We start from the raw sequence: 12,500 nt of genomic DNA on the forward strand, positions 1-12,500 counted from the left end.
CTCCGCCCACACTGCAGTCTCATTGGTCCATTTCAGAGAGGTGTATTTTAAATATCAAGTATGATCTGATTAGCTGTGATTTTGTCTCTTCTTGTGGTATTTTAGTTTTCAGTGTGGACAGAAAAACAGACTTGGTACACTGAGATTTCAGTTAATAATAAAATAATAACGTTTTTTAAGGCTACGGCCAATTCATCTAGATGAAAAAACACTAAAATCACTTGAATTTAAATTTGTATATGAATTTGTGTGTACACAACATCCTTAATGTTTGAACAATTGCAACAGGTATTATTTCTATTTTTTTGTATTTTAAAATTGGCCTGTCAAAAATCCTTATACGTCACTGACCCACGAGTGTGAGCGCTTCAGGTGTGTGAGATCTCAGAAACACGAGTGTGAGCGCTTCAGGTGTGTGAGATCTCAGACACACGAGTGTGAGCGCTTCAGGTGTGTGAGATCTCAGACACACGAGTGTGAGCGCTTCAGGTGTGTGAGATCTCAGGCACACGAGTGTGAGCGCTTCAGGTGTGTGAGATCTCAGACACACGAGTGTGAGCGCTTCAGGTGTGTGAGATCTCAGACACACGAGTGTGAGAGCTTCAGGTGTGTGAGATCTCAGACACACAAGTGTGAGCGCTTCAGGTGTGTGAGATCTCAGACACACGAGTGTGAGAGCTTCAGGTGTGTGAGATCTCAGACACACAAGTGTGAGCGCTTCAGGTGTGTGAGATCTCAGAAACACGAGTGTGAGCGCTTCAGGTGTGTGAGATCTCAGAAACACGAGTGTGAGCGCTTCAGGTGTGTGAGATCTCAGACACACAAGTGTGAGCGCTTCAGGTGTGTGAGATCTCAGACACACAAGTGTGAGCGCTTCAGGTGTGTGAGATCTCAGACACACGAGTGTGAGCGCTTCAGGTGTGTGAGATCTCAGACACACGAGTGTGAGCGCTTCAGGTGTGTGAGATCTCAGACACACAAGTGTGAGCGCTTCAGGTGTGTGAGATCTCAGACACACGAGTGTGAGCGCTTCAGGTGTGTGAGATCTCAGACACACGAGTGTGAGCGCTTCAGGTGTGTGAGATCTCAGACACACGAGTGTGAGCGCTTCAGGTGTGTGAGATCTCAGACACACGAGTGTGAGAGCTTCAGGTGTGTGAGATCTCAGACACACGAGTGTGAGCGCTTCAGGTGTGTGAGATCTCAGACACACGAGTGTGAGCGCTTCAGGTGTGTGAGATCTCAGACACACAAGTGTGAGAGCTTCAGGTGTGTGAGATCTCAGACACACAAGTGTGAGCGCTTCAGGTGTGTGAGATCTCAGAAACACGAGTGTGAGCGCTTCAGGTGTGTGAGATCTCAGAAACACGAGTGTGAGCGCTTCAGGTGTGTGAGATCTCAGACACACAAGTGTGAGCGCTTCAGGTGTGTGAGATCTCAGACACACAAGTGTGAGAGCTTCAGGTGTGTGAGATCTCAGACACACAAGTGTGAGCGCTTCAGGTGTGTGAGATCTCAGACACACGAGTGTGAGCGCTTCAGGTGTGTGAGATCTCAGACACACGAGTGTGAGAGCTTCAGGTGTGTGAGATCTCAGACACACAAGTGTGAGCGCTTCAGGTGTGTGAGATCTCAGACACACGAGTGTGAGCGCTTCAGGTGTGTGAGATCTCAGACACACGAGTGTGAGAGCTTCAGGTGTGTGAGATCTCAGACACACGAGTGTGAGAGCTTCAGGTGTGTGAGATCTCAGACACACAAGTGTGAGCGCTTCAGGTGTGTGAGATCTCAGACACACGAGTGTGAGCGCTTCAGGTGTGTGAGATCTCAGACACACAAGTGTGAGCGCTTCAGGTGTGTGAGATCTCAGACACACGAGTGTGAGAGCTTCAGGTGTGTGAGATCTCAGACACACGAGTGTGAGAGCTTCAGGTGTGTGAGATCTCAGACACACAAGTGTGAGCGCTTCAGGTGTGTGAGATCTCAGACACACAAGTGTGAGCGCTTCAGGTGTGTGAGATCTCAGACACACGAGTGTGAGCGCTTCAGGTGTGTGAGATCTCAGACACACGAGTGTGAGAGCTTCAGGTGTGTGAGATCTCAGACACACGAGTGTGAGAGCTTCAGGTGTGTGAGATCTCAGACACACGAGTGTGAGCGCTTCAGGTGTGTGAGATCTCAGACACACGAGTGTGAGCGCTTCAGGTGTGTGAGATCTCAGACACACGAGTGTGAGAGCTTCAGGTGTGTGAGATCTCAGACACACGAGTGTGAGAGCTTCAGGTGTGTGAGATCTCAGACACACAAGTGTGAGCGCTTCAGGTGTGTGAGATCTCAGACACACGAGTGTGAGAGCTTCAGGTGTGTGAGATCTCAGACACACGAGTGTGAGAGCTTCAGGTGTGTGAGATCTCAGACACACGAGTGTGAGAGCTTCAGGTGTGTGAGATCTCAGACACACAAGTGTGAGCGCTTCAGGTGTGTGAGATCTCAGACACACGAGTGTGAGAGCTTCAGGTGTGTGAGATCTCAGACACACGAGTGTGAGAGCTTCAGGTGTGTGAGATCTCAGACACACAAGTGTGAGCGCTTCAGGTGTGTGAGATCTCAGACACACGAGTGTGAGAGCTTCAGGTGTGTGAGATCTCAGACACACAAGTGTGAGCGCTTCAGGTGTGTGAGATCTCAGACACACGAGTGTGAGAGCTTCAGGTGTGTGAGATCTCAGACACACGAGTGTGAGAGCTTCAGGTGTGTGAGATCTCAGACACACGAGTGTGAGCGCTTCAGGTGTGTGAGATCTCAGACACACGAGTGTGAGCGCTTCAGTGTGTGAGATCTCAGACACACGAGTGTGAGCGCTTCAGGTGTGTGAGATCTCAGACACACGAGTGTGAGCGCTTCAGGTGTGTGAGATCTCAGACACACAAGTGTGAGCGCTTCAGGTGTGTGAGATCTCAGACACACGAGTGTGAGCGCTTCAGGTGTGTGAGATCTCAGACACACAAGTGTGAGCGCTTCAGGTGTGTGAGATCTCAGACACACGAGTGTGAGAGCTTCAGGTGTGTGAGATCTCAGACACACGAGTGTGAGAGCTTCAGGTGTGTGAGATCTCAGACACACGAGTGTGAGCGCTTCAGGTGTGTGAGATCTCAGAAACACGAGTGTGAGCGCTTCAGGTGTGTGAGATCTCAGAAACACGAGTGTGAGAGCTTCAGGTGTGTGAGATCTCAGACACACAAGTGTGAGCGCTTCAGGTGTGTGAGATCTCAGACACACGAGTGTGAGCGCTTCAGGTGTGTGAGATCTCAGAAACACGAGTGTGAGCGCTTCAGGTGTGTGAGATCTCAGACACACGAGTGTGAGCGCTTCAGGTGTGTGAGATCTCAGACACACAAGTGTGAGCGCTTCAGGTGTGTGAGATCTCAGACACACGAGTGTGAGAGCTTCAGGTGTGTGAGATCTCAGGCACACGAGTGTGAGAGCTTCAGGTGTGTGAGATCTCAGAAACACGAGTGTGAGAGCTTCAGGTGTGTGAGATCTCAGACACACGAGTGTGAGCGCTTCAGTGTGTGAGATCTCAGACACACGAGTGTGAGCGCTTCAGTGTGTGAGATCTCAGACACACGAGTGTGAGAGCTTCAGGTGTGTGAGATCTCAGACACACGAGTGTGAGCGCTTCAGGTGTGTGAGATCTCAGACACACGAGTGTGAGCGCTTCAGTGTGTGAGATCTCAGACACACGAGTGTGAGCGCTTCAGGTGTGTGAGATCTCAAACACACGAGTGTGAGAGCTTCAGGTGTGTGAGATCTCAGACACACGAGTGTGAGAGCTTCAGGTGTGTGAGATCTCAGAAACATGAGTGTGAGAGCTTCAGGTGTGTGAGATCTCAGACACACGAGTGTGAGCGCTTCAGGTGTGTGAGATCTCAGACACACGAGTGTGAGAGCTTCAGGTGTGTGAGATCTCAGACACACGAGTGTGAGCGCTTCAGGTGTGTGAGATCTCAGACACACGAGTGTGAGCGCTTCAGGTGTGTGAGATCTCAGACTCACGAGTGTGAGAGCTTCAGGTGTGTGAGATCTCAGACACACGAGTGTGAGAGCTTCAGGTGTGTGAGATCTCAGACACACGAGTGTGAGCGCTTCAGGTGTGTGAGATCTCAGACTCACGAGTGTGAGCGCTTCAGGTGTGTGAGATCTCAGACACACGAGTGTGAGCGCTTCAGGTGTGTGAGATCTCAGAAACACAAGTGTGAGAGCTTCAGGTGTGTGAGATCTCAGACACACGAGTGTGAGCGCTTCAGGTGTGTGAGATCTCAGAAACACGAGTGTGAGCGCTTCAGGTGTGTGAGATCTCAGAAACACGAGTGTGAGCGCTTCAGGTGTGTGAGATCTCAGACACACGAGTGTGAGCGCTTCAGGTGTGTGAGATCTCAGACACACGAGTGTGAGCGCTTCAGGTGTGTGAGATCTCAGACACACGAGTGTGAGCGCTTCAGGTGTGTGAGATCTCAGACACACGAGTGTGAGCGCTTCAGGTGTGTGAGATCTCAGACACACGAGTGTGAGCGCTTCAGGTGTGTGAGATCTCAGACACACGAGTGTGAGCGCTTCAGGTGTGTGAGATCTCAGACACACGAGTGTGAGCGCTTCAGGTGTGTGAGATCTCAGACACACGGGTGTGAGAGCTTCAGGTGTGTGAGATCTCAGAAACACGAGTGTGAGCGCTTCAGGTGTGTGAGATCTCAGACACACGAGTGTGAGAGCTTCAGGTGTGTGAGATCTCAGACACACGAGTGTGAGCGCTTCAGGTGTGTGAGATCTCAGACACACGAGTGTGAGAGCTTCAGGTGTGTGAGATCTCAGACACACGAGTGTGAGCGCTTCAGGTGTGTGAGATCTCAGACTCACGAGTGTGAGAGCTTCAGGTGTGTGAGATCTCAGACACACGAGTGTGAGCGCTTCAGGTGTGTGAGATCTCAGACACACGAGTGTGAGCGCTTCAGGTGTGTGAGATCTCAGACACACGAGTGTGAGCGCTTCAGGTGTGTGAGATCTCAGACACACGAGTGTGAGCGCTTCAGGTGTGTGAGATCTCAGACACACGAGTGTGAGCGCTTCAGGTGTGTGAGATCTCAGACACACGAGTGTGAGCGCTTCAGGTGTGTGAGATCTCAGACACACAAGTGTGAGCGCTTCAGGTGTGTGAGATCTCAGACACACGAGTGTGAGAGCTTCAGGTGTGTGAGATCTCAGACACACGAGTGTGAGAGCTTCAGGTGTGTGAGATCTCAGACACACGAGTGTGAGCGCTTCAGGTGTGTGAGATCTCAGACACACGAGTGTGAGCGCTTCAGTGTGTGAGATCTCAGACACACGAGTGTGAGAGCTTCAGGTGTGTGAGATCTCAGACACACGAGTGTGAGCGCTTTAGTGTGTGAGATCTCAGACACACGAGTGTGAGCGCTTCAGGTGTGTGAGATCTCAAACATACGAGTGTGAGAGCTTCAGGTGTGTGAGATCTCAGACACACGAGTGTGAGCGCTTCAGGTGTGTGAGATCTCAGACACACGAGTGTGAGAGCTTCAGGTGTGTGAGATCTCAGACACACGAGTGTGAGCGCTTCAGGTGTGTGAGATCTCAGACACACGAGTGTGAGAGCTTCAGGTGTGTGAGATCTCAGACACACGAGTGTGAGCGCTTCAGGTGTGTGAGATCTCAGACACACGAGTGTGAGAGCTTCAGGTGTGTGAGATCTCAGACACACGAGTGTGAGCGCTTCAGGTGTGTGAGATCTCAGACACACGAGTGTGAGCGCTTCAGGTGTGTGAGATCTCAGACACACGAGTGTGAGAGCTTCAGGTGTGTGAGATCTCAGACACACGAGTGTGAGCGCTTCAGGTGTGTGAGATCTCAGACACACGGGTGTGAGCGCTTCAGGTGTGTGAGATCTCAGAAACACGAGTGTGAGCGCTTCAGGTGTGTGAGATCTCAGAAACATGAGTGTGAGAGCTTCAGGTGTGTGAGATCTCAGACACACGAGTGTGAGAGCTGCAGGTGTGTGAGATCTCAGAAACACGAGTGTGAGCGCTTCAGGTGTGTGAGATCTCAGAAACATGAGTGTGAGAGCTTCAGGTGTGTGAGATCTCAGACACACGAGTGTGAGAGCTTCAGGTGTGTGAGATCTCAGACACACGAGTGTGAGCGCTTCAGGTGTGTGAGATCTCAGACTCACGAGTGTGAGAGCTTCAGTGTGTGAGATCTCAGAAACACGAGTGTGAGAGCTTCAGTGTGTGAGATCTCAGACACACGAGTGTGAGAGCTTCAGGTGTGTGAGATCTCAGACACACGAGTGTGAGAGCTTCAGGTGTGTGAGATCTCAGACACACGAGTGTGAGCGCTTCAGGTGTGTGAGATCTCAGACACACGGTCGTGAGCGCTTCAGGTGTGTGAGATCTCAGAAACACGAGTGTGAGCGCTTCAGGTGTGTGAGATCTCAGAAACATGAGTGTGAGAGCTTCAGGTGTGTGAGATCTCAGAAACACGAGTGTGAGCGCTTCAGGTGTGTGAGATCTCAGAAACACGAGTGTGAGCGCTTCAGGTGTGTGAGATCTCAGAAACACGAGTGTGAGCGCTTCAGGTGTGTGAGATCTCAAACACACGAGTGTGAGAGCTTCAGGTGTGTGAGATCTCAGACACACGAGTGTGAGCGCTTCAGGTGTGTGAGATCTCAGAAACACGAGTGTGAGAGCTTCAGGTGTGTGAGATCTCAGACACACGGGTGTGAGAGCTTCAGGTGTGTGAGATCTCAGAAACACGAGTGTGAGCGCTTCAGGTGTGTGAGATCTCAGACACACGAGTGTGAGCGCTTCAGGTGTGTGAGATCTCAGAAACACGAGTGTGAGCGCTTCAGGTGTGTGAGATCTCAGACACACGAGTGTGAGCGCTTCAGGTGTGTGAGATCTCAGAAACACGAGTGTGAGCGCTTCAGGTGTGTGAGATCTCAGAAACACGAGTGTGAGCGCTTCAGGTGTGTGAGATCTCAGACACACGAGTGTGAGCGCTTCAGGTGTGTGAGATCTCAGACACACGAGTGTGAGCGCTTCAGGTGTGTGAGATCTCAGACACACGAGTGTGAGCGCTTCAGGTGTGTGAGATCTCAGACACACGAGTGTGAGCGCTTCAGGTGTGTGAGATCTCAGACACACGAGTGTGAGCGCTTCAGGTGTGTGAGATCTCAGACACACGAGTGTGAGCGCTTCAGGTGTGTGAGATCTCAGACACACGAGTGTGAGCGCTTCAGGTGTGTGAGATCTCAGACACACGGGTGTGAGAGCTTCAGGTGTGTGAGATCTCAGACACACGAGTGTGAGAGCTTCAGGTGTGTGAGATCTCAGACACACGAGTGTGAGAGCTTCAGGTGTGTGAGATCTCAGAAACACGAGTGTGAGCGCTTCAGGTGTGTGAGATCTCAGACACACGAGTGTGAGCGCTTCAGGTGTGTGAGATCTCAGACACACGAGTGTGAGCGCTTCAGGTGTGTGAGATCTCAGACACACGAGTGTGAGCGCTTCAGGTGTGTGAGATCTCAGAAACACGAGTGTGAGCGCTTCAGGTGTGTGAGATCTCAGACACACGGGTGTGAGCGCTTCAGGTGTGTGAGATCTCAGAAACACGAGTGTGAGCGCTTCAGGTGTGTGAGATCTCAGAAACACGAGTGTGAGCGCTTCAGATGTGTGAGATCTCAGACACACGAGTGTGAGCGCTTCAGGTGTGTGAGATCTCAGACACACGAGTGTTTGCGCTTCAGGTGTGTGAGATCTCAGAGACACGGGTGTGAGAGCTTCAGGTGTGTGAGATCTCAGAGACACGGGTGTGAGAGCTTCAGGTGTGTGAGATCTCAGAAACACGAGTGTGAGAGCTTCAGGTGTGTGAGATCTCAGACACACGGGTGTGAGCGCTTCAGGTGTGTGAGATCTCAGACACACGGGTGTGAGCGCTTCAGGTGTGTGAGATCTCAGAAACACGAGTGTGAGCGCTTCAGATGTGTGAGATCTCAGACACACGAGTGTGAGCGCTTCAGGTGTGTGAGATCTCAGACACACGAGTGTGAGCGCTTCAGGTGTGTGAGATCTCAGACACACGAGTGTGAGCGCTTCAGGTGTGTGAGATCTCAGACACACGAGTGTTTGCGCTTCAGGTGTGTGAGATCTCAGAGACACGGGTGTGAGAGCTTCAGGTGTGTGAGATCTCAGAAACACGAGTGTGAGCGCTTCAGGTGTGTGAGATCTCAGACACACGGGTGTGAGCGCTTCAGGTGTGTGAGATCTCAGACACACGGGTGTGAGCGCTTCAGGTGTGTGAGATCTCAGAAACACGAGTGTGAGCGCTTCAGATGTGTGAGATCTCAGACACACGAGTGTGAGCGCTTCAGGTGTGTGAGATCTCAGACACACGAGTGTGAGCGCTTCAGGTGTGTGAGATCTCAGACACACGAGTGTTTGCGCTTCAGGTGTGTGAGATCTCAGAGACACGGGTGTGAGAGCTTCAGGTGTGTGAGATCTCAGAAACACGAGTGTGAGCGCTTCAGGTGTGTGAGATCTCAGACACACGGGTGTGAGCGCTTCAGGTGTGTGAGATCTCAGAAACACGAGTGTGAGCGCTTCAGGTGTGTGAGATCTCAGACACACGAGTGTGAGCGCTTCAGGTGTGTGAGATCTCAGAAACACGAGTGTGAGCGCTTCAGGTGTGTGAGATCTCAGACACACGAGTGTGAGCGCTTCAGGTGTGTGAGATCTCAGAAACACGAGTGTGAGCGCTTCAGGTGTGTGAGATCTCAGACACACGAGTGTGAGCGCTTCAGGTGTGTGAGATCTCAGACACACGAGTGTGAGCGCTTCAGGTGTGTGAGATCTCAGAAACACGAGTGTGAGCGCTTCAGGTGTGTGAGATCTCAGAAACACGAGTGTGAGCGCTTCAGGTGTGTGAGATCTCAGACACACGAGTGTGAGAGCTTCAGGTGTGTGAGATCTCAGAAACACGAGTGTGAGCGCTTCAGGTGTGTGAGATCTCAGACACACGGGTGTGAGCGCTTCAGGTGTGTGAGATCTCAGACACACGAGTGTGAGCGCTTCAGGTGTGTGAGATCTCAGAAACACGAGTGTGAGCGCTTCAGGTGTGTGAGATCTCAGACACACGAGTGTGAGCGCTTCAGGTGTGTGAGATCTCAGACACACGAGTGTGAGCGCTTCAGGTGTGTGAGATCTCAGACACACGGGTGTGAGCGCTTCAGGTGTATGAGATCTCAGACACACGAGTGTGAGCGCTTCAGGTGTGTGAGATCTCAGACACACGAGTGTGAGAGCTTCAGGTGTGTGAGATCTCAGAAACACGAGTGTGAGAGCTTCAGGTGTGTGAGATCTCAGACACACGAGTGTGAGAGCTTCAGGTGTGTGAGATCTCAGACACACGAGTGTGAGCGCTTCAGGTGTGTGAGATCTCAGAAACACGAGTGTGAGCGCTTCAGGTGTGTGAGATCTCAGAAACACGAGTGTGAGCGCTTCAGGTGTGTGAGATCTCAGACACACGAGTGTGAGCGCTTCAGTTGTGTGAGATCTCAGACACACGAGTGTGAGCGCTTCAGGTGTGTGAGATCTCAGAAACACGAGTGTGAGCGCTTCAGGTGTGTGAGATCTCAGAAACACGAGTGTGAGAGCTTCAGGTGTGTGAGATCTCAGAAACACGAGTGTGAGCGCTTCAGGTGTGTGAGATCTCAGAAACACGAGTGTGAGCGCTTCAGGTGTGTGAGATCTCAGAAACACGAGTGTGAGCGCTTCAGGTGTGTGAGATCTCAGAAACACGAGTGTGAGCGCTTCAGGTGTGTGAGATCTCAGACACACGAGTGTGAGAGCTTCAGGTGTGTGAGATCTCAGAAACACGAGTGTGAGAGCTTCAGGTGTGTGAGATCTCAGAAACACGAGTGTGAGAGCTTCAGGTGTGTGAGATCTCAGACACACGAGTGTGAGCGCTTCAGGTGTGTGAGATCTCAGAAACACGAGTGTGAGCGCTTCAGATGTGTGAGATCTCAGAAACACGAGTGTGAGCGCTTCAGATGTGTGAGATCTCAGACACACGAGTGTGAGCGCTTCAGGTGTGTGAGATCTCAGAAACACGAGTGTGAGCGCTTCAGGTGTGTGAGATCTCAGAAACACGAGTGTGAGCGCTTCAGGTGTGTGAGATCTCAGACACACGAGTGTGAGCGCTTCAGGTGTGTGAGATCTCAGAAACACGAGTGTGAGCGCTTCAGGTGTGTGAGATCTCAGACACACGAGTGTGAGCGCTTCAGGTGTGTGAGATCTCAGACACACGAGTGTGAGCGCTTCAGGTGTGTGAGATCTCAGAAACACGAGTGTGAGCGCTTCAGGTGTGTGAGATCTCAGACACACGAGTGTGAGCGCTTCAGGTGTGTGAGATCTCAGAAACACGAGTGTGAGCGCTTCAGGTGTGTGAGATCTCAGAAACACGAGTGTGAGCGCTTCAGGTGTGTGAGATCTCAGAAACACGAGTGTGAGCGCTTCAGGTGTGTGAGATCTCAGACACACGAGTGTGAGAGCTTCAGGTGTGTGAGATCTCAGAAACACGAGTGTGAGCGCTTCAGGTGTGTGAGATCTCAGACACACGGGTGTGAGCGCTTCAGGTGTGTGAGATCTCAGACACACGAGTGTGAGCGCTTCAGGTGTGTGAGATCTCAGAAACACGAGTGTGAGCGCTTCAGGTGTGTGAGATCTCAGACACACGAGTGTGAGCGCTTCAGGTGTGTGAGATCTCAGACACACGAGTGTGAGCGCTTCAGGTGTGTGAGATCTCAGACACACGAGTGTGAGCGCTTCAGGTGTGTGAGATCTCAGACACACGGGTGTGAGCGCTTCAGGTGTATGAGATCTCAGACACACGAGTGTGAGCGCTTCAGGTGTGTGAGATCTCAGACACACGAGTGTGAGAGCTTCAGGTGTGTGAGATCTCAGAAACACGAGTGTGAGAGCTTCAGGTGTGTGAGATCTCAGACACACGAGTGTGAGAGCTTCAGGTGTGTGAGATCTCAGACACACGAGTGTGAGCGCTTCAGGTGTGTGAGATCTCAGAAACACGAGTGTGAGCGCTTCAGGTGTGTGAGATCTCAGAAACACGAGTGTGAGCGCTTCAGGTGTGTGAGATCTCAGACACACGAGTGTGAGCGCTTCAGTTGTGTGAGATCTCAGACACACGAGTGTGAGCGCTTCAGGTGTGTGAGATCTCAGAAACACGAGTGTGAGCGCTTCAGGTGTGTGAGATCTCAGAAACACGAGTGTGAGAGCTTCAGGTGTGTGAGATCTCAGAAACACGAGTGTGAGCGCTTCAGGTGTGTGAGATCTCAGAAACACGAGTGTGAGCGCTTCAGGTGTGTGAGATCTCAGAAACACGAGTGTGAGCGCTTCAGGTGTGTGAGATCTCAGAAACACGAGTGTGAGCGCTTCAGGTGTGTGAGATCTCAGACACACGAGTGTGAGAGCTTCAGGTGTGTGAGATCTCAGAAACACGAGTGTGAGAGCTTCAGGTGTGTGAGATCTCAGAAACACGAGTGTGAGAGCTTCAGGTGTGTGAGATCTCAGACACACGAGTGTGAGCGCTTCAGGTGTGTGAGATCTCAGAAACACGAGTGTGAGCGCTTCAGATGTGTGAGATCTCAGACACACGAGTGTGAGAGTTTCAGGTGTGTGAGATCTCAGACACACGAGTGTGAGAGCTTCAGGTGTGTGAGATCTCAGAAACACGAGTGTGAGCGCTTCAGGTGTGTGAGATCTCAGACACACGAGTGTGAGCGCTTCAGGTGTGTGAGATCTCAGAAACACGAGTGTGAGCGCTTCAGGTGTGTGAGATCTCAGAAACACGAGTGTGAGCGCTTCAGGTGTGTGAGATCTCAGACACACGAGTGTGAGCGCTTCAGGTGTGTGAGATCTCAGACACACGAGTGTGAGCGCTTCAGGTGTGTGAGATCTCAGACACACGAGTGTGAGAGCTTCAGGTGTGTGAGATCTCAGACACACGAGTGTGAGAGCTTCAGGTGTGTGAGATCTCAGACACACGAGTGTGAGCGCTTCAGGTGTGTGAGATCTCAGACACACGAGTGTGAGCGCTTCAGGTGTGTGAGATCTCAGACTCACGAGTGTGAGAGCTTCAGGTGTGTGAGATCTCAGACACACGAGTGTGAGAGCTTCAGGTGTGTGAGATCTCAGACACACGAGTGTGAGCGCTTCAGGTGTGTGAGATCTCAGAAACACGAGTGTGAGCGCTTCAGGTGTGTGAGATCTCAGAAACACGAGTGTGAGCGCTTCAGGTGTGTGAGATCTCAGAAACACGAGTGTGAGCGCTTCAGGTGTGTGAGATCTCAGAAACACGAGTGTGAGCGCTTCAGGTGTGTGAGATCTCAGAAACACGAGTGTGAGAGCTTCAGGTGTGTG

At 51.6% G+C, this 12,500-nt stretch overlaps 1 protein-coding gene across 2 annotated transcripts in view; it reads right to left on the minus strand.

The window, feature by feature from the left end:
* col15a1a (collagen, type XV, alpha 1a) overlaps positions 1-12,500 on the minus strand; it is a 116,084-nt gene that overhangs the window by 19,501 nt on the left and 84,083 nt on the right. The window lies entirely within an intron of this gene.

The sequence above is a fragment of the Phoxinus phoxinus genome (genome assembly GCF_949152265.1).
Source record: "Phoxinus phoxinus genome assembly, chromosome: 24".
In the NCBI taxonomy this organism is placed as follows: Eukaryota; Metazoa; Chordata; class Actinopteri; order Cypriniformes; family Leuciscidae; genus Phoxinus; species Phoxinus phoxinus.